The following is a 16,791-nucleotide window of genomic DNA, read 5'->3' as shown; positions in this document are numbered from 1 at the left end:
GCAAAGACAGAGAGCTTGTGCAGGGGAAGTCCTCTTTTTAAAACCATCAGATCTTGTAAGACTTATTCACTATCATGACAACAGCATGGGAAAGACTTACCCCCATGATTCAATTACTCCCACCAGGTCCCTCCCATAACACGTGGGAATTCAAGATGAGATTTGGGTGGGGACACAGTCAAACCATATCACCAAGTAAAGGAAAAGTAATAAAGTAAAACTGAAACAGACGTTTCACCAGAGAAGATACCTGGACGGCAATAAGCACAATAAAATTTGTTCGACATCACTAGTTATTTGAAAAATGCAAATTTAAACTACAATGAGATACCATTATATACATATTAGAGTGAATAAAAATTTTTAAAGTGACCACAGAAAGCATGGGTGGGGATGTGGAGCAACTGGGACCCTCATGCATTGATGGTGAAAATGTAAAACGGTATAACCACTTTGAAAAACAGTTTAAAAAGTTAAACAGATACCTACCGTGTGATCCAGACACTTTGTTCCTAGATATTTCCCCAAGAGAAATGGAAGCACGTGCGCACACAATGTCCACACAGTGGACACACACACGAATGCCTACGGCAGCTTTATTTGTAATAGTAAAAATTTAGAAGTAAAATGTCCCTCAACGGGTGAATGATAAACAAATAGTGTTATATCCATACAGTGGAATACTACTGAGCAATAAAAAGAATGCACCTGCAACAAGATAGATGATTCCGAAAATAAATATGTTAAGTGAAAAAAAAGACAAAAAAGTGTGTATATAGTATAATTGTTTTTATATAAAAGTCTAGAAAATGCAAACAAATCTATCGTGATAGAAAGCTGGTCAGCGGTTTTGCACAGGGACTGGGATGTGGGGTAGGGTGGAGACGTTTAGGAGGGAGGAATTACCAAAGGGCGTGAGAACACTTTTTTGGGTGATGGATACGTTCCCTAACTTGATTGTGATGATGGCTTCACAGGTGTACACAGCTTTCCACCTCATGGCCACAGACTGGTTAATCAGTCATACAAAACATCCATTGCCCTGGGTCCAACCTCCTCCTGCCCCCTGTGGAGATGAACTGTCTACTTCACCGATGCTATTTCAGGTTGTATAATATAGTGCCTGACAACTCTCTCCGTTTTTGGAACACATCCAAATTGTTTCTTACTCATTTTCCATTTCTGCCTTAGAACGAATTTCCTGCCCTGGTAACTAGGTGAAGGATTTTGGAGTTATCTGGGGTAATGGAGACATCCTTCATTGCACCCCACATGTGCTTTCTGTATTCCCCAGTTATAGAAACCAAAATGAGCAGTTGTATGTGAATGCATTTTATCAAACCAAGTCTCTACAAGATAGGAGGCAGTGTCATTACTAAGGTAGTAACTCAGTAGAAAGAGAGAATCGAGAATATGAGGAATGAGAGTAGGGTCCAGACTAAAAGGAGGCCAGGGGTCCTGAACTGCCCCATCCAACTGAGGTCATTCTGATACCTACTGACCTGAAGCAGCCCGCCCACACCGAGGGGCAGAGTGTCCCAGATGAACAGGCAGAGGCTAGAGATGCTCATTCCCAAAGGGATCAAATAATTCTGAGAATTGCAAGAACTCCATAAACTCTCTTCCCCAAAACTACAAAAATGTGCAGAAAATAATTACGAACAATTTTTAGGAGCTTACACCCTTTGAAGTGTATCCATGGGCTGCTGGAACCCTTGGGAAATAATGGCTAGAAGTGCCTCAGACACTGCCTGGCACCCAGCCGGTGCTCAATGAATTATCTGTCTGATGAAGTGATTAGGAGCCTTGTAAATACTGATTCAAGCATGTATCACCCCATCCAATTTTTGAAACCAGCGCTTCTCAAGAACAAGCAGGAAAATTAAATATTGTTTTGAAGTAGCCGTGGTGGTTTCAGGGCAGAAGCCCAGGGGCACTCCTTACTCCACCTGCTCCAGTAACTAGACATGGGAGTGCCTGGCCGCTCTGGTTCAGACACAGGTGCAGATAGATGATTTCTCTATCCCATTTTAATTCTCTTTGAAGATCATTCCCACGGACATTCATTTGCCATTTGCCTAAATTAACATATTCATGCTCGGCCGGGCGCGGTGGCTCACGCCTGTAATCCCAGCACTTTGGGAGGCTGAGGCGGGAGGATCATGAGGTCAGGAGATTGAGACCATCCTGGCTAACACGGTGAAACCCCGTCTCTACTAAAAATACAAAAAATTAGCCAGGCGTGGTGGCGGGCGCCTGTGGTCCCAGCTACTCAGGAGGCTGAGGCAGGAGAACGGCGTGAACCCGGGAGGCGGAGCTTGCAGTGAGCCGAGATAGGGCCACTGCACTCCAGCCTGGGCGACAGAGCAAAACACCGTCTCAAAACAAAACAAAACAAAACAAAAAACTAAAAACATATTCATGCTCATAACCCCACTTTCAAACCAGTGACCTCAAAGATTTCTACCAGCAATCCCATTCCATTCTTCCAAGTACAGAAAGCAAAGAGAAACTGCGACCTGCGAATCTCAGCGTTGAGCCTGCTGAGCAGAATGGCCATCCATTTGGGGTGGGGTGCTGACTCATTGCCCCTTTTCATTGCATTTTGGGGTGTGGGGATTTCCAGAGCAAGATTCTCCAGAGAGGAGTATCCCCTCCCCGCAGCAGGGGGATGCTGGGCTAACTGCCTGCTTCGGGTCCCCCGTGAGTGGTCTGCTGTGTTTTGATTCTGTTCGTTTGTGTGTGTTTTGCCTATGACTTTGCGAAATATTCCAAGACAAGAGCCAGAAAGTCTTGGTCTCTGAAGACAAGCACAATGTTGCTTTCAGCTTAAATATCTACTGGGAAACCTCAAGATTTTGAATGTCATCATTACGAAAAACAGAGATTACAAAAGGAAACCGTCGCATTTCACTCGCTGGCCCCCAGTGGGATTGGATCTGACCTCAGTGCATCTTTAAAATCTTTGGTAGGTTTTAAGTCTTGACAAAATGTGCTTAAGCATGAAGATTCCAAAAAGGATGCAGTAGATTCGGGGGGAATGGGGGTTGGAAAGAGGCTTAAATCTTCACATGACACCTGGAATATGGTCAAAATGTACCTGCTCAAGTTGAACCAGGTATTGCCTCCTCCTTTTACCCCATCGCTAGTGAAGACAAGCACTACCTGGGGAGACGCTCCTTTTCCGAGACACTAGAGTCCCGCCGCGTCCCGGATGCTTCGCTTTCCCCGCGCCCGGATCCTCCCGGGAACCCGCGCCCCGCCCGCGCCTGGTCCCGCCCCCGCCGCCTCCCCGCGCGCAGCCGCCCGAACCCGCCCAGACCGAGCGCCCGAGGTGCCGCAGCCGCTGCCGCCGCCGCGATGTGACCTTCAGGGCCGCCAGGACGGGATGACCGGAGCCTCCGCCCCGCGGCGCCCGCGGCTCGCCTCGGCCTCCCGGGCGCTCTGACCGCGCGTCCCCGGCCCGCCATGGCCCCTTCGCCCTCGCCCGGGCCCGCCGCCCCGCGCGCCGCGCCGCTGCGGCTGCTGCTGCTGCTGCTGGCCTCAGAGTACGCGCTCGGTGAGTCCCGCGGGCCCGAGACCCCGTCCCCGGGCGGCGGGAGGAGGCTCCGGGCGCGGCTTGACGCGTCCTCCTCTCTCCCTCCGGGCAGCCGCGTTGTTGCCGGCGCGCGAGGCCACGCAGTTCCTGCGGCCCAGGCAGCGCCGCGCCTTCCAGGTCTTCGAGGAGGCCAAGCAGGGCCACCTGGAGAGGGAGTGTGTGGAGGAGCTGTGCAGCCGCGAGGAGGCGCGGGAGGTGTTCGAGAACGACCCCGAGACGGTGAGCGGCCGGCGGGCGGGATGCGGGGGAACCCCGGGCCCCCGCGCGCCTCCGACCCCTCCCGAGGGGCAGCGCTGCCGCCGCCCCCCAGCTCCGCCCGGCGAGGCCTGGCCTCAGGGTCCCAGGAGCCCCGGCCCGCCCCGCGTCCCCCGCGCCCATCCCCCGGCGACCCCAGAATCCCCGCGCAGGCCGGTGGGACGCCGCGGGGCTGTCCGGGAAACGCTCGCTTGTCAGACGCCTCCCCGCGGGGAAGCCGGGAGTCCCTTTCCAAAGTGCGAAAGAAACACAATGGTTAAAGCCCGGACCGCTTCCCCGCGGCCCTCCCTCTGCTGGGCTGGAGGTGAGGGACCCCCGGGCCGCGCCTCGCCCTCCTGAGAGGGGTGGAGAGCGGTCCCCTCCCGAAAGAGGAATTGAAAGGGCCGAGGGCGGGAACTGCTTGCGGCAGCAGGTCCAAAAATATGATTCCAGGAATCGAGCGGGGCCGCTTGCGGGAGGGGAGGGCGGCTCCGCGGCCCCTTTCTGCCAGGTGCTCTCCCAAAGGCAGCGGGTGCGTTCAGGAGCCCGGCGGTGCTGGCCCCGGCACCTCGGTTAGGAATGTCCTTGGAGGAGGCGGGGAACCTGGGGCCGCCCCCGCAGGAGCCGCCGTGTGAGGACGGCCCGGCCACTCTATCCTGCGGGTTCGGGGAGCGGGTGACTTTAGAAAGTCCGAGAAGGTGTGGATTCCCATTGACGTCCCTCCCGCCCTGAAGTCTGGGTGATTTCACAGTCAATTCTACTGGAATGTTCCTTTTAAGGAATTCTCCTGGGGTGGAATGAATGTCACCTGAGATGAAAGAGTGGTTCTGGATGACCCATGGAGGCCTGTTTCCGCTTACATTTCTAGTGGTTGACTTGAGCCCTCTTAGATCTACCTGCTTTTCTGAAAGCTGTGAGGCTGTCAGATGGCCACTGTGCACCTGTGGGCATAGCTCATCCCTGCAGAGATGAGGCACCTGGGGCTGTTCTCAGGCGGCTACTCAGCACTCACAGCTCCACAGGCCCGTGCCCTCATTCAGTGCAGCCTAGCTGGTCGCTCTCCCAGGCCTCTCTGTTTTCCGGTTTCTTTAATGATGAATCCTGGCCTGTGCCGCTGGCCGAAGCAGCGTGGGCCTGTGTGCCCTGGTCGCTCGGATTCGCCGCCCAGCCGTGGGCTTGGTCGTGTGGCTGGTGCAGTGCCCTCCAACAGCGTCCTCACCCTGAACATTCTGCGTGCACAGGGACTGCGGCATGGGGCGTGCTGGTGATGGGAGTTGAGGGCAGCAGGATTCACTCGCAACCCACGGTGCCCGCTCTGCGCAGCACTGCAGGGCCCCGCTGCAGCTCCTCCTGGCTGTCCTCCTGGACACGCAGGGCCCATGTCAATCAGACTGAAGGAGGCCTGGAGGTACTGTGTTGTTCTTCCCAAGTCAGTCCCCTACCTGGTTTTCCAATTTTAATTTAATAACTTCATTTACAAAGGTGTGAAATGAAGACAAGAAAATGAAAACAGCACTCAGGATCCCAACACTTTAATACAACTGCGGTTGGGTCAGATGGTTTCTGTGCTGGCATGTCCGTCCCCCTCACCCTTCTGCATGTGGCTGAGTGGCTTTGATGCTGGGGAGGCCTCCTTCCCGTCCTTTCACAGCCTGGCCCCAGCAGCCTCTGCCGGCTTCCTTTCAGCGTCATCTCGTTTCCAGAGTTCTGCCCTCCTTCCCAGCCCCCATGCCAAATGATGATAACCCGCTTTCCCTCTGGTTTTTGGAGCTGGCCATTAGCTTGCTGTCTGTTTCTGTTTCGGGTTCTTGCAGGCAGGCGGATGCTGGGGAGAGCCTGGTTGGGGCAGGGGCAGGGTCCAGAGGCTGGCTGAGTCCCAGCCGGCTCCAGCACACCAGGCCCACCCCTCCTGGGACCCTAGTCTCCACTGCATCCTCTGCCACACCCTTGGGAGACCCCAGGCCCGAGAGAACCGTCCAAGCACAACTTCCTGCGAATGCATGAAAATCATCCATGAACTTCTCCCTGTCAAAGGCCAGGGGCTCCTTGTCTTTGAAATGTCGCTTGCTTTACATTTTGTGCGGTGAGGCTGATTGAGGACAAGGGCTGTGGCCTGAGCTCACGCGTTGACCAGGATCTGGCCGTGGTGACTGTCAGAGCATCCTCGGGCCCCTGGCCTCCCCAGGCCCGAGTCCTGATGTGTGGTCCTCCACGAGTGGTTGTGGGGAAGGTGGTCCCAGCCCCCTGCCATTTTAGGATGTGGGAAGTGCCTGGCCGCCGTTAGTTAACATGCACCTACCCAGCCCTGCCTGTTTTCCCTGGGCAGCCTCCTACGAGGGAGGGAAGGGACAGCTGGAGCCAGCTCCCCAGTGTGCTCACCTTCATGTCCACCCGCTAAACTGCTAACCTGCCTGAAGCGTGTCTCACTGTCCCTCGCTGGGGCTTCTTCCTGGTTGCGCCTTCTTCCCGGGAGCGCCTGCTCTGCAACCCTTCCAGCAGGCAGATACTAAGCACAGCACCCCTCCCAGGCTCCAAGCTCACTTGTGTGCTAACCCCTGTGCCCACCTGCCCACCTGCTAACCTGCCTGCAGCGTGTCCCACTGCCTCAAGCTGGGGCTGCTTCCTGGTTGCGTACTTCTTTCCGGAAGCGCCCGCTCTACAGACCCCCACCTTTCAGCAGCCGGATCCTTAGCCCAGCGCCCCTCCCATGCTCTGGCCCTCACCACACACCTGTGGTTTAAAGCCCTGTTCTGCTGGAAGGGACACTCCTCCCACCTCCCCAGCCCTCTCTGCTGGAGCCGTGCCCCTCCCTCGACATTCCTCCAGGCTGGGCCGCCCCCACGGGCCTCCACCGCCCAGACCTTCTCCTTATCTTGTTTTCCTTTTTATATTGTTATTCTCCCTCCCTGGCCTTGCCTCTCCCTGCTGGGTTCCTTGCCTGAGTTTCTAATTCAGAGAGGACTGGGTAACTCCCCACTGTGTCTCTGCTAAAGCTTCCCAGGCCCAGTGCCTTTTTACTAAATCCTTGAAGGCCATCAGGTTCCAGGGCCTGCTAAGATCTCTGTAATCACCCCTCGATTCCAGAAAGGATCCAAGACTAGAGACTTATCCCAGCCCAGCCCTAACGCCCAGGTCCTCCGGTGCCTGCTTGGGAGCCTGTTTGTGCACTTTGATCCCCGGCTTGTGTGCAGGAACATCATCCAGGCTGTGGTTCCTGATCCCATCACCTGGCTTTATTTGAGATACAAAGCACGATATTCACCGAGGGCTGGTGGCCTTCCCTGAGGGTCGGCCTGGGTTAGCCGACCTGCACCTGCACCTGCACAACATGTGGCCAGGCCTGTGCTCCGAGGCCAGGTTTCCCTTCCCCCTTCTCTTTCTTTGTCTCCCTCTGTGTTTCTCTCTCTTCTCCCCACTGCTGGTGGTGAGGAATTCTCTGCAAGGGATGTCGGTGTATCCGTTTTGAAACTTGCTGGCTCATCCTCAATTGCATGTGCCCTCCAAGCACCTTTTCCCTGACCTTGTGGATTCTTTGGGCACAGCTAGGGAAGGAGTACCCTGTATGGAAATGAAAACCCCTGTGAGTCCCCACCTGGGGACAGCCACTTGGCTGGGACACAGGCCCAGATGTTGGGATGGCCTAACGGGAGGTTCCAGTTGGAGGGGAGGGCTGTACAATGTGGGGGCGCCTGGTGGGGAAGATGATGGCCAGGCTGAGATCTCCCCTGCCCTGCTTTGACAGAGGCTGCAGCACACTCCCACACACATCCCACAGATACATGTGCACATGCACACATGGACACCTGCACAGATAGGTGCTGACTTATGGATATAGGTGTGAATGGACACACACACCCCTACCCAGACACATGTACACAGGTACGTATGTTCCCATAGACAGATATATATGCATGTACACATAGGCACACACATACTAATAGACATACGCATACATGCACACATTCACATAGACATACGCACACACAGTCACACACACTGATAGGCACACACATACTACCAGACGTGCACATACATGCGCACATTCACACAGACATACGTACAGTCATACAGACATGCAAACACACAGGCACACATACTAACAGACATGTACACATGCATGCACACATTCACATATACATATACACAGTCACAGACATGCACACACACGGGCACACACATACTAACAGACATGTACACACACATGCACATATTCACATAGACATATGTACACACAGTCACACTGATAGAAATGCACACATACACAGGCACATACTAACAGACATGTACACACACATGCACATATTCACATAGACATATGTACACACAGTCACACTGATAGAAATGCACACATACACAGGCACATACTAACAGACATGTACACACACATGCACATATTCACATAGACATATGTACACACAGTCACACTGATAGAAATGCACACATACACAGGCACATACTAACAGACATGTACACACACATGCACATATTCACATAGACATATGTACACACAGTCACACTGATAGAAATGCACACATACACAGGCACATACTAACAGACATGTACACACACATGCACATATTCACATAGACATATGTACACACAGTCACACTGATAGAAATGCACACATACACGGGCACACACATACTAACAGACATGTACACACACATGCACATATTCACATAGACATATGTACACACAGTCACACTGATAGAAATGCACACATACACAGGCACACACATACTAACAGACATGTACACATACATGCACACATTCACGTAGACATACACACAGTCACACACATAGACATGCACACATATACACAGGCACACACACACATGTACACATACATGCACACATTCACATAGACATACGTACACACAGTCACATAAGACATGCACACATACACAGGCACACACATGCTAACAGACATGTACACATACATGGACACATTCACGTAGACATACATACACACAGTCACACAGTCACACACTGACACATGTACACACATGCATAATGACATGCACGCACGTACACACAGTCACATACACACACAGGCACACATGGATGCCCAGCCACATGCATGCAGACACACACAGACACATGTGCACCCTCTCACACACTTTTCTCTTTCCACAACTTCGGGGTCAGAAGACCACTGACAGCTACATCAGGATCCCTAAAGACTGAGACAAGGTTCCGGGGCTCTGTGGCCCCAGCTTTCTCGGACCCCCGGGGTCTCTCCACTCCCAGAGCCCCCTGCCCCAGGGGCCGGAGCCCTGTGGCCAAGGCCTTTCCTCCTGGGCCCATCCTGAGGCCTGCAGGCTGGCAGGGGGACCAGGGCCTGGCCTCCTGTGAGGGCTGTCTTCCATGCTGGCTCTGCAGCCCTTTCCTGTGCCTGCACCTGTGCAGGTGCTTGTTTCTACCCGGTGTCTGCAGGCACTTGGTGCCAGGCTCCCCCAGGGCCTTCTCAGAGGCAGCCGAGTGCCAGGCCCTGCACACGACACCCTCACCCGAGCCGGAGAGCTTCACATCTGTGGAAAACTCTAATTAAAGACGTTTTGAGAAACGCTGAACGTCTCCCTTTGTTATTTAGGAACAAAACACCCTTTTAGGAAGCAAGTGCTTATGGCTTCGTTCTTGAGACTCTGAGTAAAGGGGCATTAAGCTTGCTAGCTGGGGCATGCCGAGCGCTTCCCAGGTTATGGTTTTACCCCAGAGCCATTGACAGGCATCCAGGTTTCCTCATGCTTCATTTTCCCTGTTTTCTAAGGTTAAAATTGAGAGCTGTGTCTCCAGTGCAAAGCTCATTGTTGAAGGGTTTTGTATTTGATGTTGGAAATGCTCTGGACTCTTCCATGGTTTTTATATTCCAGTGATTTCATTGCAATCCTGGTGTGTAAATTTTCACCCTGACCAAGTGAAAGCTTCATTTTAAAAGTTTTAAAATAAATTTTAAAGGGGAACTGGAAGTAGAGTAAATTAAGAACAGTATCCGTTTTGCATTTCACTCTGACAGAGGCACTGTCTACTCTGACTGACTGGTGTTGATTAAAAGTATAATATTCAAAAGAAATAGGAAAGTATATTGAGCCTCGTTAATGTCCTACTAATTTTCTTGGGCTCTGTTTTCAAATTATAGGTAAAATTCTTTTCCTTCCAGTGTTAGTGCCTATGATAAGAAAATACATTTTCTCCACATCTGTCCACAAACCTGCTAGACCCAGTTGTGTGACGACCTCGCCTGGGAACTTGGGGCTCCATGGAGAATACACAGCTTGGCCAGCCAGCACTCAGAGAGCCTGGGCCGGTCACTGCAGTGGCCGGATTCTCAGCATACAAAGGCCCAGTGTTTGGCTAGGCTGGGACCGGCTCCCATCCAGGTCCGACTGTCCGCAGTATAGTAAAGCCACTCTCTGAGTCAACATTGATTCTTTTCAGAATTGCTAAGTTGACTATCCCTGCAGAAGCAGAGAGGGCTGCAGTTTGGCATTCCTGCCCACTCCAAATGAGGGCAGCCCGGACACGGGAGCTCTCAGGGAGGCGCAGTGGGCTTTGGGTGTGCCTGGACCGTCCCCACCACACCTGGAAGATACTGTTCACTTCCTTTTTACACTTGTGGGAAATGCATGACAGTGTTTACAGGCAGGCCGGCTTTCCGTTTATTTCAACCCGGATAATTGAATAGCAGCAGATGATGAAACTGTCCTGTGAAGAGCACGGTCACTCCCATTCTCAGATCCGTTGCTCAGCTCGTCCGTCGCTCAGCTCGTCTGTTAGTCTGAAAGATGAATTGTACACGGGTCTTCCCGAGAGCGCTGTTCTCAGGGTCTCCATGTGTGAAGTTGTTACGTCCTCACAACAACATGTAGCAGCTGTCACTGAGCCATTTTACAGATGTGGAAACTGAGGCCCTGAGAGGCTGAGAAGCCTGTGGAGGGCTACAGCGTGTCCTGGGCGTTTGAGCCCCACACTCTGTCATTAACTCCTGTGCTCACCAGGACTGGGGAAGAGCAGGATGTGGCAGCACCCCTGACCCAGCTGTGTGCTCCTCTGTGTGCAGGCGACTGTGAGTGTACTGGCACCCACGTGAGGGCTCAGTGGTGCTGGTGTGGGTGCGTAAAGCACAGGGCAGCTGCGGGGAGCTGGGTGAGTGTCAGTGGCTCGGAGTGTGAGTCCCATGAACACGGCCTGCCGGTGCGTCGCGCTGGGCTACAGAGCCCGTGGCTCCACCGTAAATGGTGGTTTTGTGTTTGAACTTGAGTGTTGCTGCTCAGTGAGGCCAGAGGAAGGCACCCACCTGCAGGCCTGGCCGGTCCCTCACAACGTGGAAGGTAACCCGTCCACTAGAGACGTGTGTCCTGGCCACTGGAGGAGTCCAAGTGACCTTTAAGTCTAACCCATCCTCAGAGCACCCCAGGTGGCTTTGGGGCCTGGGCCCGGTCATCTGGCCAAAGACCAGCTCAACTTGGATAAAGCTGGAGGAGAAGCCTGTCCCTCAGGCAGCTGCCGGGGCGTCTGTGATTTGTGCTTGTGTGCGCGCTTGGCGACTGTTAGTGGTGGTCGCAGTCAGGGCATCTGGTTGCCTTTACTCTCCTTACACCAGCTGGGCAGAGCTCAGGCCAGGAGCCCAGTGGGAGAGGCTGGGGCGTGACTCCCGGTGCAGAAGCGGCAGTGGCCCGCCGGCGTCCAGGGCACAGCTGTCCCTGCCAGGACCCTGCGGGTTGGATCTCTGGGCTGAGTCAGGCTTGATGGTGCAGCCGCCCTTTCGAGGGAACTGAGCTGTCCAGCGTCCATGGAGCAGCTGCCCTTGGATCTGGAGAGGCCATGAATAAACCTCCCGTTTGTAAGCCGGGAACAAACACGAACTTTGCAGTCGTATCTGTCCTGGGGTCATAGAACGTGGTGGCTGGCAAGACCCAGGCGTCCTCCCCTCGTGTGCTTCCGAGAACAGAGGCTGGTAGTTTATTGAAGGACTGGTCCCTGTTCGTTTTTTGTGGGGAAGACTCAGAGGGAAGCCCAGGCCCCAGACTCCAAGGTTAGCACATTTTCTTGGAGCGATCGACACCTCTTAAGGCGAACTTGGGTCCAAGACACGTGTGTGCGACCTGAAGCGTGGATACCGCGTGCAGGAGACGCCCTCACCGGAGGTGGGGACGAAGCCCACGCGGTTCTAACTGCAGAATCACTGGCCCTGCGCTCACGGCTGTTTTATTTTGCTGTTTTATATGATCAGAAGGTACACCATCTTGTTTTTCCCGAAGCATTTGCAGTGAGACATCCCACTTCCTCCCCGTGGCAGCTGTTGTGGGCACGAGGCTGCTCCCAGGACAGCGATGCCACTGGGGTCGGAGTGGGCACAGAGGAGCTCTCTTCCTTCCTCTTCCCCGCCCTCTGCTCCCCCGCAGACTGGCCTCTCTTTAGTCAGCGCTTCCCCAGGCTCCCTTCTCCCCACCACGTGCAGACAGTGGCTGTCCCGGGCCGCTCTCCTTGTAGTGTGTCTTGTGGCCAGCATCCCTCCAATCCGACAGCTGTGTGGCTTCCTGACTGGCTTCTCTCGGGGCCCCCAAGGATGCTGCCAAATGGCCAGAGACAGTCACTGCTCTGCACTTAAGAGCAGGCAGCCCTTGGTGGGGCTTGCTCTGAAAGACCGCAGGCCTTCCTCGCTGAGACCCGCGCTGGCCCAGGGCCTGTGGGGGCTGCGGCTCTGTTCCTTCACTGCGTTCACGCTCACATGCTGAATGTTGTGCACCATGGGGCACCCTGCTGGGGGCTGTCGGGAGTGTGCTGTGTGTCTGGGGCAGAGACGGGCAGAGTGAGTCTCAGCATTACTGCCATGCAGCTGCTGGACGCCACTGGAGCTCCTCTGTCTCGTCTGCCACGAAGCCTGTGAGATACGCTGATGTGTGTCTTGGGGCTTCTGTGAGAAGAGCTTAGTTACCCACCGGTTCAGGCACCACGTCCGCGCTCACAGGAGGGGTGCTCACAGCTGTGCAGTCAGCTACAAAGGCTGTTCCCCGCATCCACAGCTGACCTGGCAGTCACACCCAGGATGAGCTCCCAGGAAGAGGGCTCCCAGCAAGGGAGGGTGCACCTGGGCGTGAGCTTCGAGGAGGGCAGAGGCGCCTGTCACTGCTGACCGTGGGTGCGGATGGGCATGCCGGCTGTACTGACTGTGCTTTCCTGGGGCTCGTCTCCCTCCAGGTCAGCCTGGGGTCCTCTGGGCCGGGGGCCGTGGGCCATGGGCGCTGCCTCCTGTGGGCAGTGGGGTCAGCACTTCCACTCTGCTCGGGGCAACAGGCTGCTGCGGGTGTGAAGACTTAGGAAACGAATTCGGAAGGAAGGCAAGGATTTTACACTTCCCAAGCTAGAAGAACATGAATAGAGCTGGCCTGCCAGGCCAAGGGTCTGTAAGACGGCGGCTCTTCAGAGGCTCTGCAAATGCTGAGAAAGGAAGGCTCCCCAAGGGCAGTTCCTGTGGGTGTTACTCTGCGTTTTCTCATAGAAGTCGAGTTCTTGGAAGACAACATTATGGTCAAAGGGTCAGTGAATTCTTGTGACCGTTTCCCATGGAAAATATCAGAGAAAGTTATGGTGTTGATAAACAGTCCCTGCGCTCAGCAGTCTCAGCCCACTTGTCAAGTAAGATAAAGGTTTTTGGAAACAAAATTTATGGATGTTATTTGCTAAAGAGAGTAATGCATTCTTAGCACACTCTGAAAAATAACCACTATTTGCTGTGTGAATGCAGATGACGCTCACACGAAAAGATTTATGCAGGACTGACCCTGGGTGTTTGCAGAGGGTTGTCCACGTTCACTGACCTCTGATCCTCACTGCGGCTCTGTGGGGACCGTGGCCCAAGGATGAGTGAGCATCAGGTTGGGCTGTGCCCTTAGTCCCCTGGCCGCCCCTCCCCACCAGGCAGAGACCTTGCTGGGCCCCAAGGAGTTAAAGTGTATTCAGAGATGAAGGCATTTAGGAAGTGTTCTGGAACCTTCCAAACTGATTTTACCTGCGTGAGGTGCTTCCAGTTCATTGCACTTTGCGTCCAAAAGTGTTTCCTGTCTTCTTTTTTTTTAATTTTTTTTTTTTTTTGAGATGGAGTCTCGCTCTGTCGCCCAGGCTGGAGTGCAGTGGCCGGATCTTAGCTCACTGCAAGCTCTGCCTCCCAGGTTTATGCCATCCTCCTGCCTCAGCCTCCCAAGTAGCTGGGACTACAGGCGCCTGCCACCTCGCCCGGCTAGTTTTTTGTATTTTTTAGTAGAGACGGGGTTTCACTGTGTTAGCCAGGATGGTCTCGATCTCCTGACCTCGTGATCCGCCCTCCTCGGCCTCCCAAAGTGCTGGGATTACAGGCTTGAGCCACCGCGCCCGGCCGTTTCCTGTCTTCTTAACACGCTGCGTTGGGTGCCATCACCGTGTGTAGGTTTTGGCCATTTTTAAAAAGTGAATGGGCCCTCCCAGGGTCTGGTTTGATCGAGAGACCCCTGGACACCCTCACCAAGCTGTAGGCGGGTAGGCAGGGGCCCCAGAGCAGGCCCAGGGGAAGAACCCCCCAGCGCCTTGGAGGGTCTGTTCACGTGCTGGGTCCTGCCTGATTCCTGTGGCGGTGTGGGGAGGTCACCCCACCTTGTTCGGAACCACAGCTGTGGGTGAGGAAGCCTGTCCCCGGGTCAAAGGTCATTTGGGGGTTGGGACTTGAGAACCACAGTGCCCTGCTGGTAGGGTTGCCGCACGGGCGGCCAGGCTACAGCCTGGTCCCCGAGGCCCACCCATCCTGGGGACCCCGTGTGCAGCTCTCTGCCATGCTTGACCTTTGCCCTGTGGGTGGCTTTGAGCGGGGGAGACCTGGGTCTGGTGGTCGGCAGGGCAGGGGCGGTGGTGGACTTGGGTCTTTGTGACACTGCACCAATTCCCATGGGTTCTGCCAGCACCCACTGCTCTCCTGAGCAGATCAAAGGCAGCAGAGGCGACGCCAGGGTCTGGAGGCGGCATCCACTCACCAGACGCTTTCCATAGTTTTATAGCAAATTTGGGGCCTTGTGTTAGACCCCAGCCAGACCAAGCTCCTGTCCTGGGGCTCAGCTCCCTCCAAGCTGCTTCAGGTTGTTCCTCCATACTTACGAAACCGAAAGGCAACAGGCGCCGTCAGGGAGGTGTCAGAGGAGGCACCGGCTCCACTGTTTACACCGGGATGTTCTGCAGACGGGGCTCCCAGCCTCGGCGGCCCCAGAACCCCCTAGCACAGGGACATCCAGTCTCTTGGCTTCCGTGGGCCACATTGGAAGAAGAAGAATTGTCTTGGGCCACACATAAAATTAACACTAACAGCTGATGAGCTAAAAAGAAGGTCTGTGCCTAAATCTCTTGTTTTAAGAAAGTTTATGAATTTATGTTGGGCCGCATTCACGGCCATCCTGGGCCGCTCGCAGTTGCTCCAGAGCCTCGGGAACGCAGGCCGAGCACCTGCCCTGCTTCACCCGGGGACAGGGCCCTGTGCTAACCAGGAGGCTGCTGCCCTCTGAGTTGTCCTTGCCAGGAACAGCAAAGTGCACAAACCTCCGAGAGACCTAGTGGCTGCGTCCTCCATGCAGTGGGCACCACATTTGCCACCTGGAAGTGCGGGTCTGGCAGATGTCAGGTAATAACAAGGATGTAAATTTTAAAATCACGTGGAGTTTGTAAACTTGAGGAATTATAGCACAAACACTTCCCTATTATTAAAGTAAACAGACTGGGAGCATTGATTTCGACTTTTCTTCCAAGTACTTATCTATGATTTAAGTGAAACTAGCATTCGGTGCTTTGTTGGAGTGAAAACTGCAGGACCTTGCACCTGCTCACTCATTCATTCATTCACCCACCCACCCATTCATTCACCCACCCACCCATTCATTCATTCATTCACCCACCCACCCACCCATTCATTCACCCATCCACTCATTCATTCATTCACCCATCCACTCATTCATTCATTTACCCATCCATTCATTCATTCACCCATCCACTCATTTATTCATTCACCCATCCACTCATTCATTCATTCACCCACTCATTCATTCGTTCACCCACTCATTCATTCGTTCACCCACTCATTCATTCGTTCACCCACTCATTCATTCGTTCACCCACTCATTCACCCACTCATTCATTCGCCCACCCACCCATTCACCCATCCACCCACTCATTCATTCACCTGCTCATTCATTCACCCACTCATTCATTCGCCCACCCACCCACTCATTCACCCATCTACCCGCTCATTCATTCACCCACCCACCCACTCATTCACCCATCCACCTGCTCATTCATTCACCCACCCACCCACTCATTCATTCACCCATCCACCCATTCTCTCACCCACCCACCCATTCACCCACCCACCCACCCACCCACCCATTCACTCACCCATCCACCCACCCACCCATTCACCCACCCATCCACTCACCCATTCACCCACCCACCCACCCATTCATTCATTTACCCATCCACTCATTCACTCACCCATCCACTCATTCACTCACCCCATCCACTCATTCACTCACCCCATCCACACATTCACCCATCCACCAACTCATTCATTCATTCACCCATCCACCCACTCACCCATCCACCTACTCATTCATTTTTTCACCCACCCATTCACCCATCCACCCACTCATTCATTCACCCACCCATTCATTCATTTACCCACCCACTCATTCACTCACCCATCCACCCACTCATTCACTCACCCATCCACCCACTCATTCATTCACTCACCCATCCACCCATTCATTTACCCACCCACTCATTCACCCACCCACCCATTCATTCATTCACCCATCCACCCACTCATTCATTCATTTACCTATCCACCCACATTCATTCATTCACCCATCCACCCACTCATTCATTCACCCATCCACGCACTCGTTCACCCACCCACCCATTCATTCATTCACCCATCCACCCACTCA

At 53.9% G+C, this 16,791-nt stretch overlaps 1 protein-coding gene and 1 long non-coding RNA gene across 2 annotated transcripts in view; one reads left to right on the top strand and one right to left on the bottom strand.

Moving 5' to 3' along the window:
• Positions 1 to 579: 579 nt before the first annotated feature.
• Positions 580 to 3,219, bottom strand: LOC112611069. Its single transcript, XR_003116539.1, has 2 exons — positions 3,101 to 3,219; positions 580 to 2,378 (listed from the first exon to the last, which is right to left on the bottom strand). It is a non-coding gene; the product is annotated as an uncharacterized LOC112611069 (long non-coding RNA).
• Positions 3,220 to 3,501: 282 nt separating this feature from the next.
• Positions 3,502 to 16,791, top strand: part of GAS6 (growth arrest specific 6) — a 41,659-nt gene continuing 28,369 nt past the window's right edge. The window contains exons 1-2 of the mRNA XM_025364351.1: positions 3,502 to 3,559; positions 3,651 to 3,817. The gene's annotated coding sequence lies outside the window, so the exon portion shown is untranslated. The remainder of the gene's footprint in view (positions 3,560 to 3,650; positions 3,818 to 16,791) is intronic.

Source organism: Theropithecus gelada, chromosome 17, assembly GCF_003255815.1.
Source record: "Theropithecus gelada isolate Dixy chromosome 17, Tgel_1.0, whole genome shotgun sequence".
In the NCBI taxonomy this organism is placed as follows: Eukaryota; Metazoa; Chordata; class Mammalia; order Primates; family Cercopithecidae; genus Theropithecus; species Theropithecus gelada.
The sequence above is the reverse complement of the archived record's forward strand: the minus strand, read 5'-3'. Positions and strand labels throughout refer to the sequence as shown.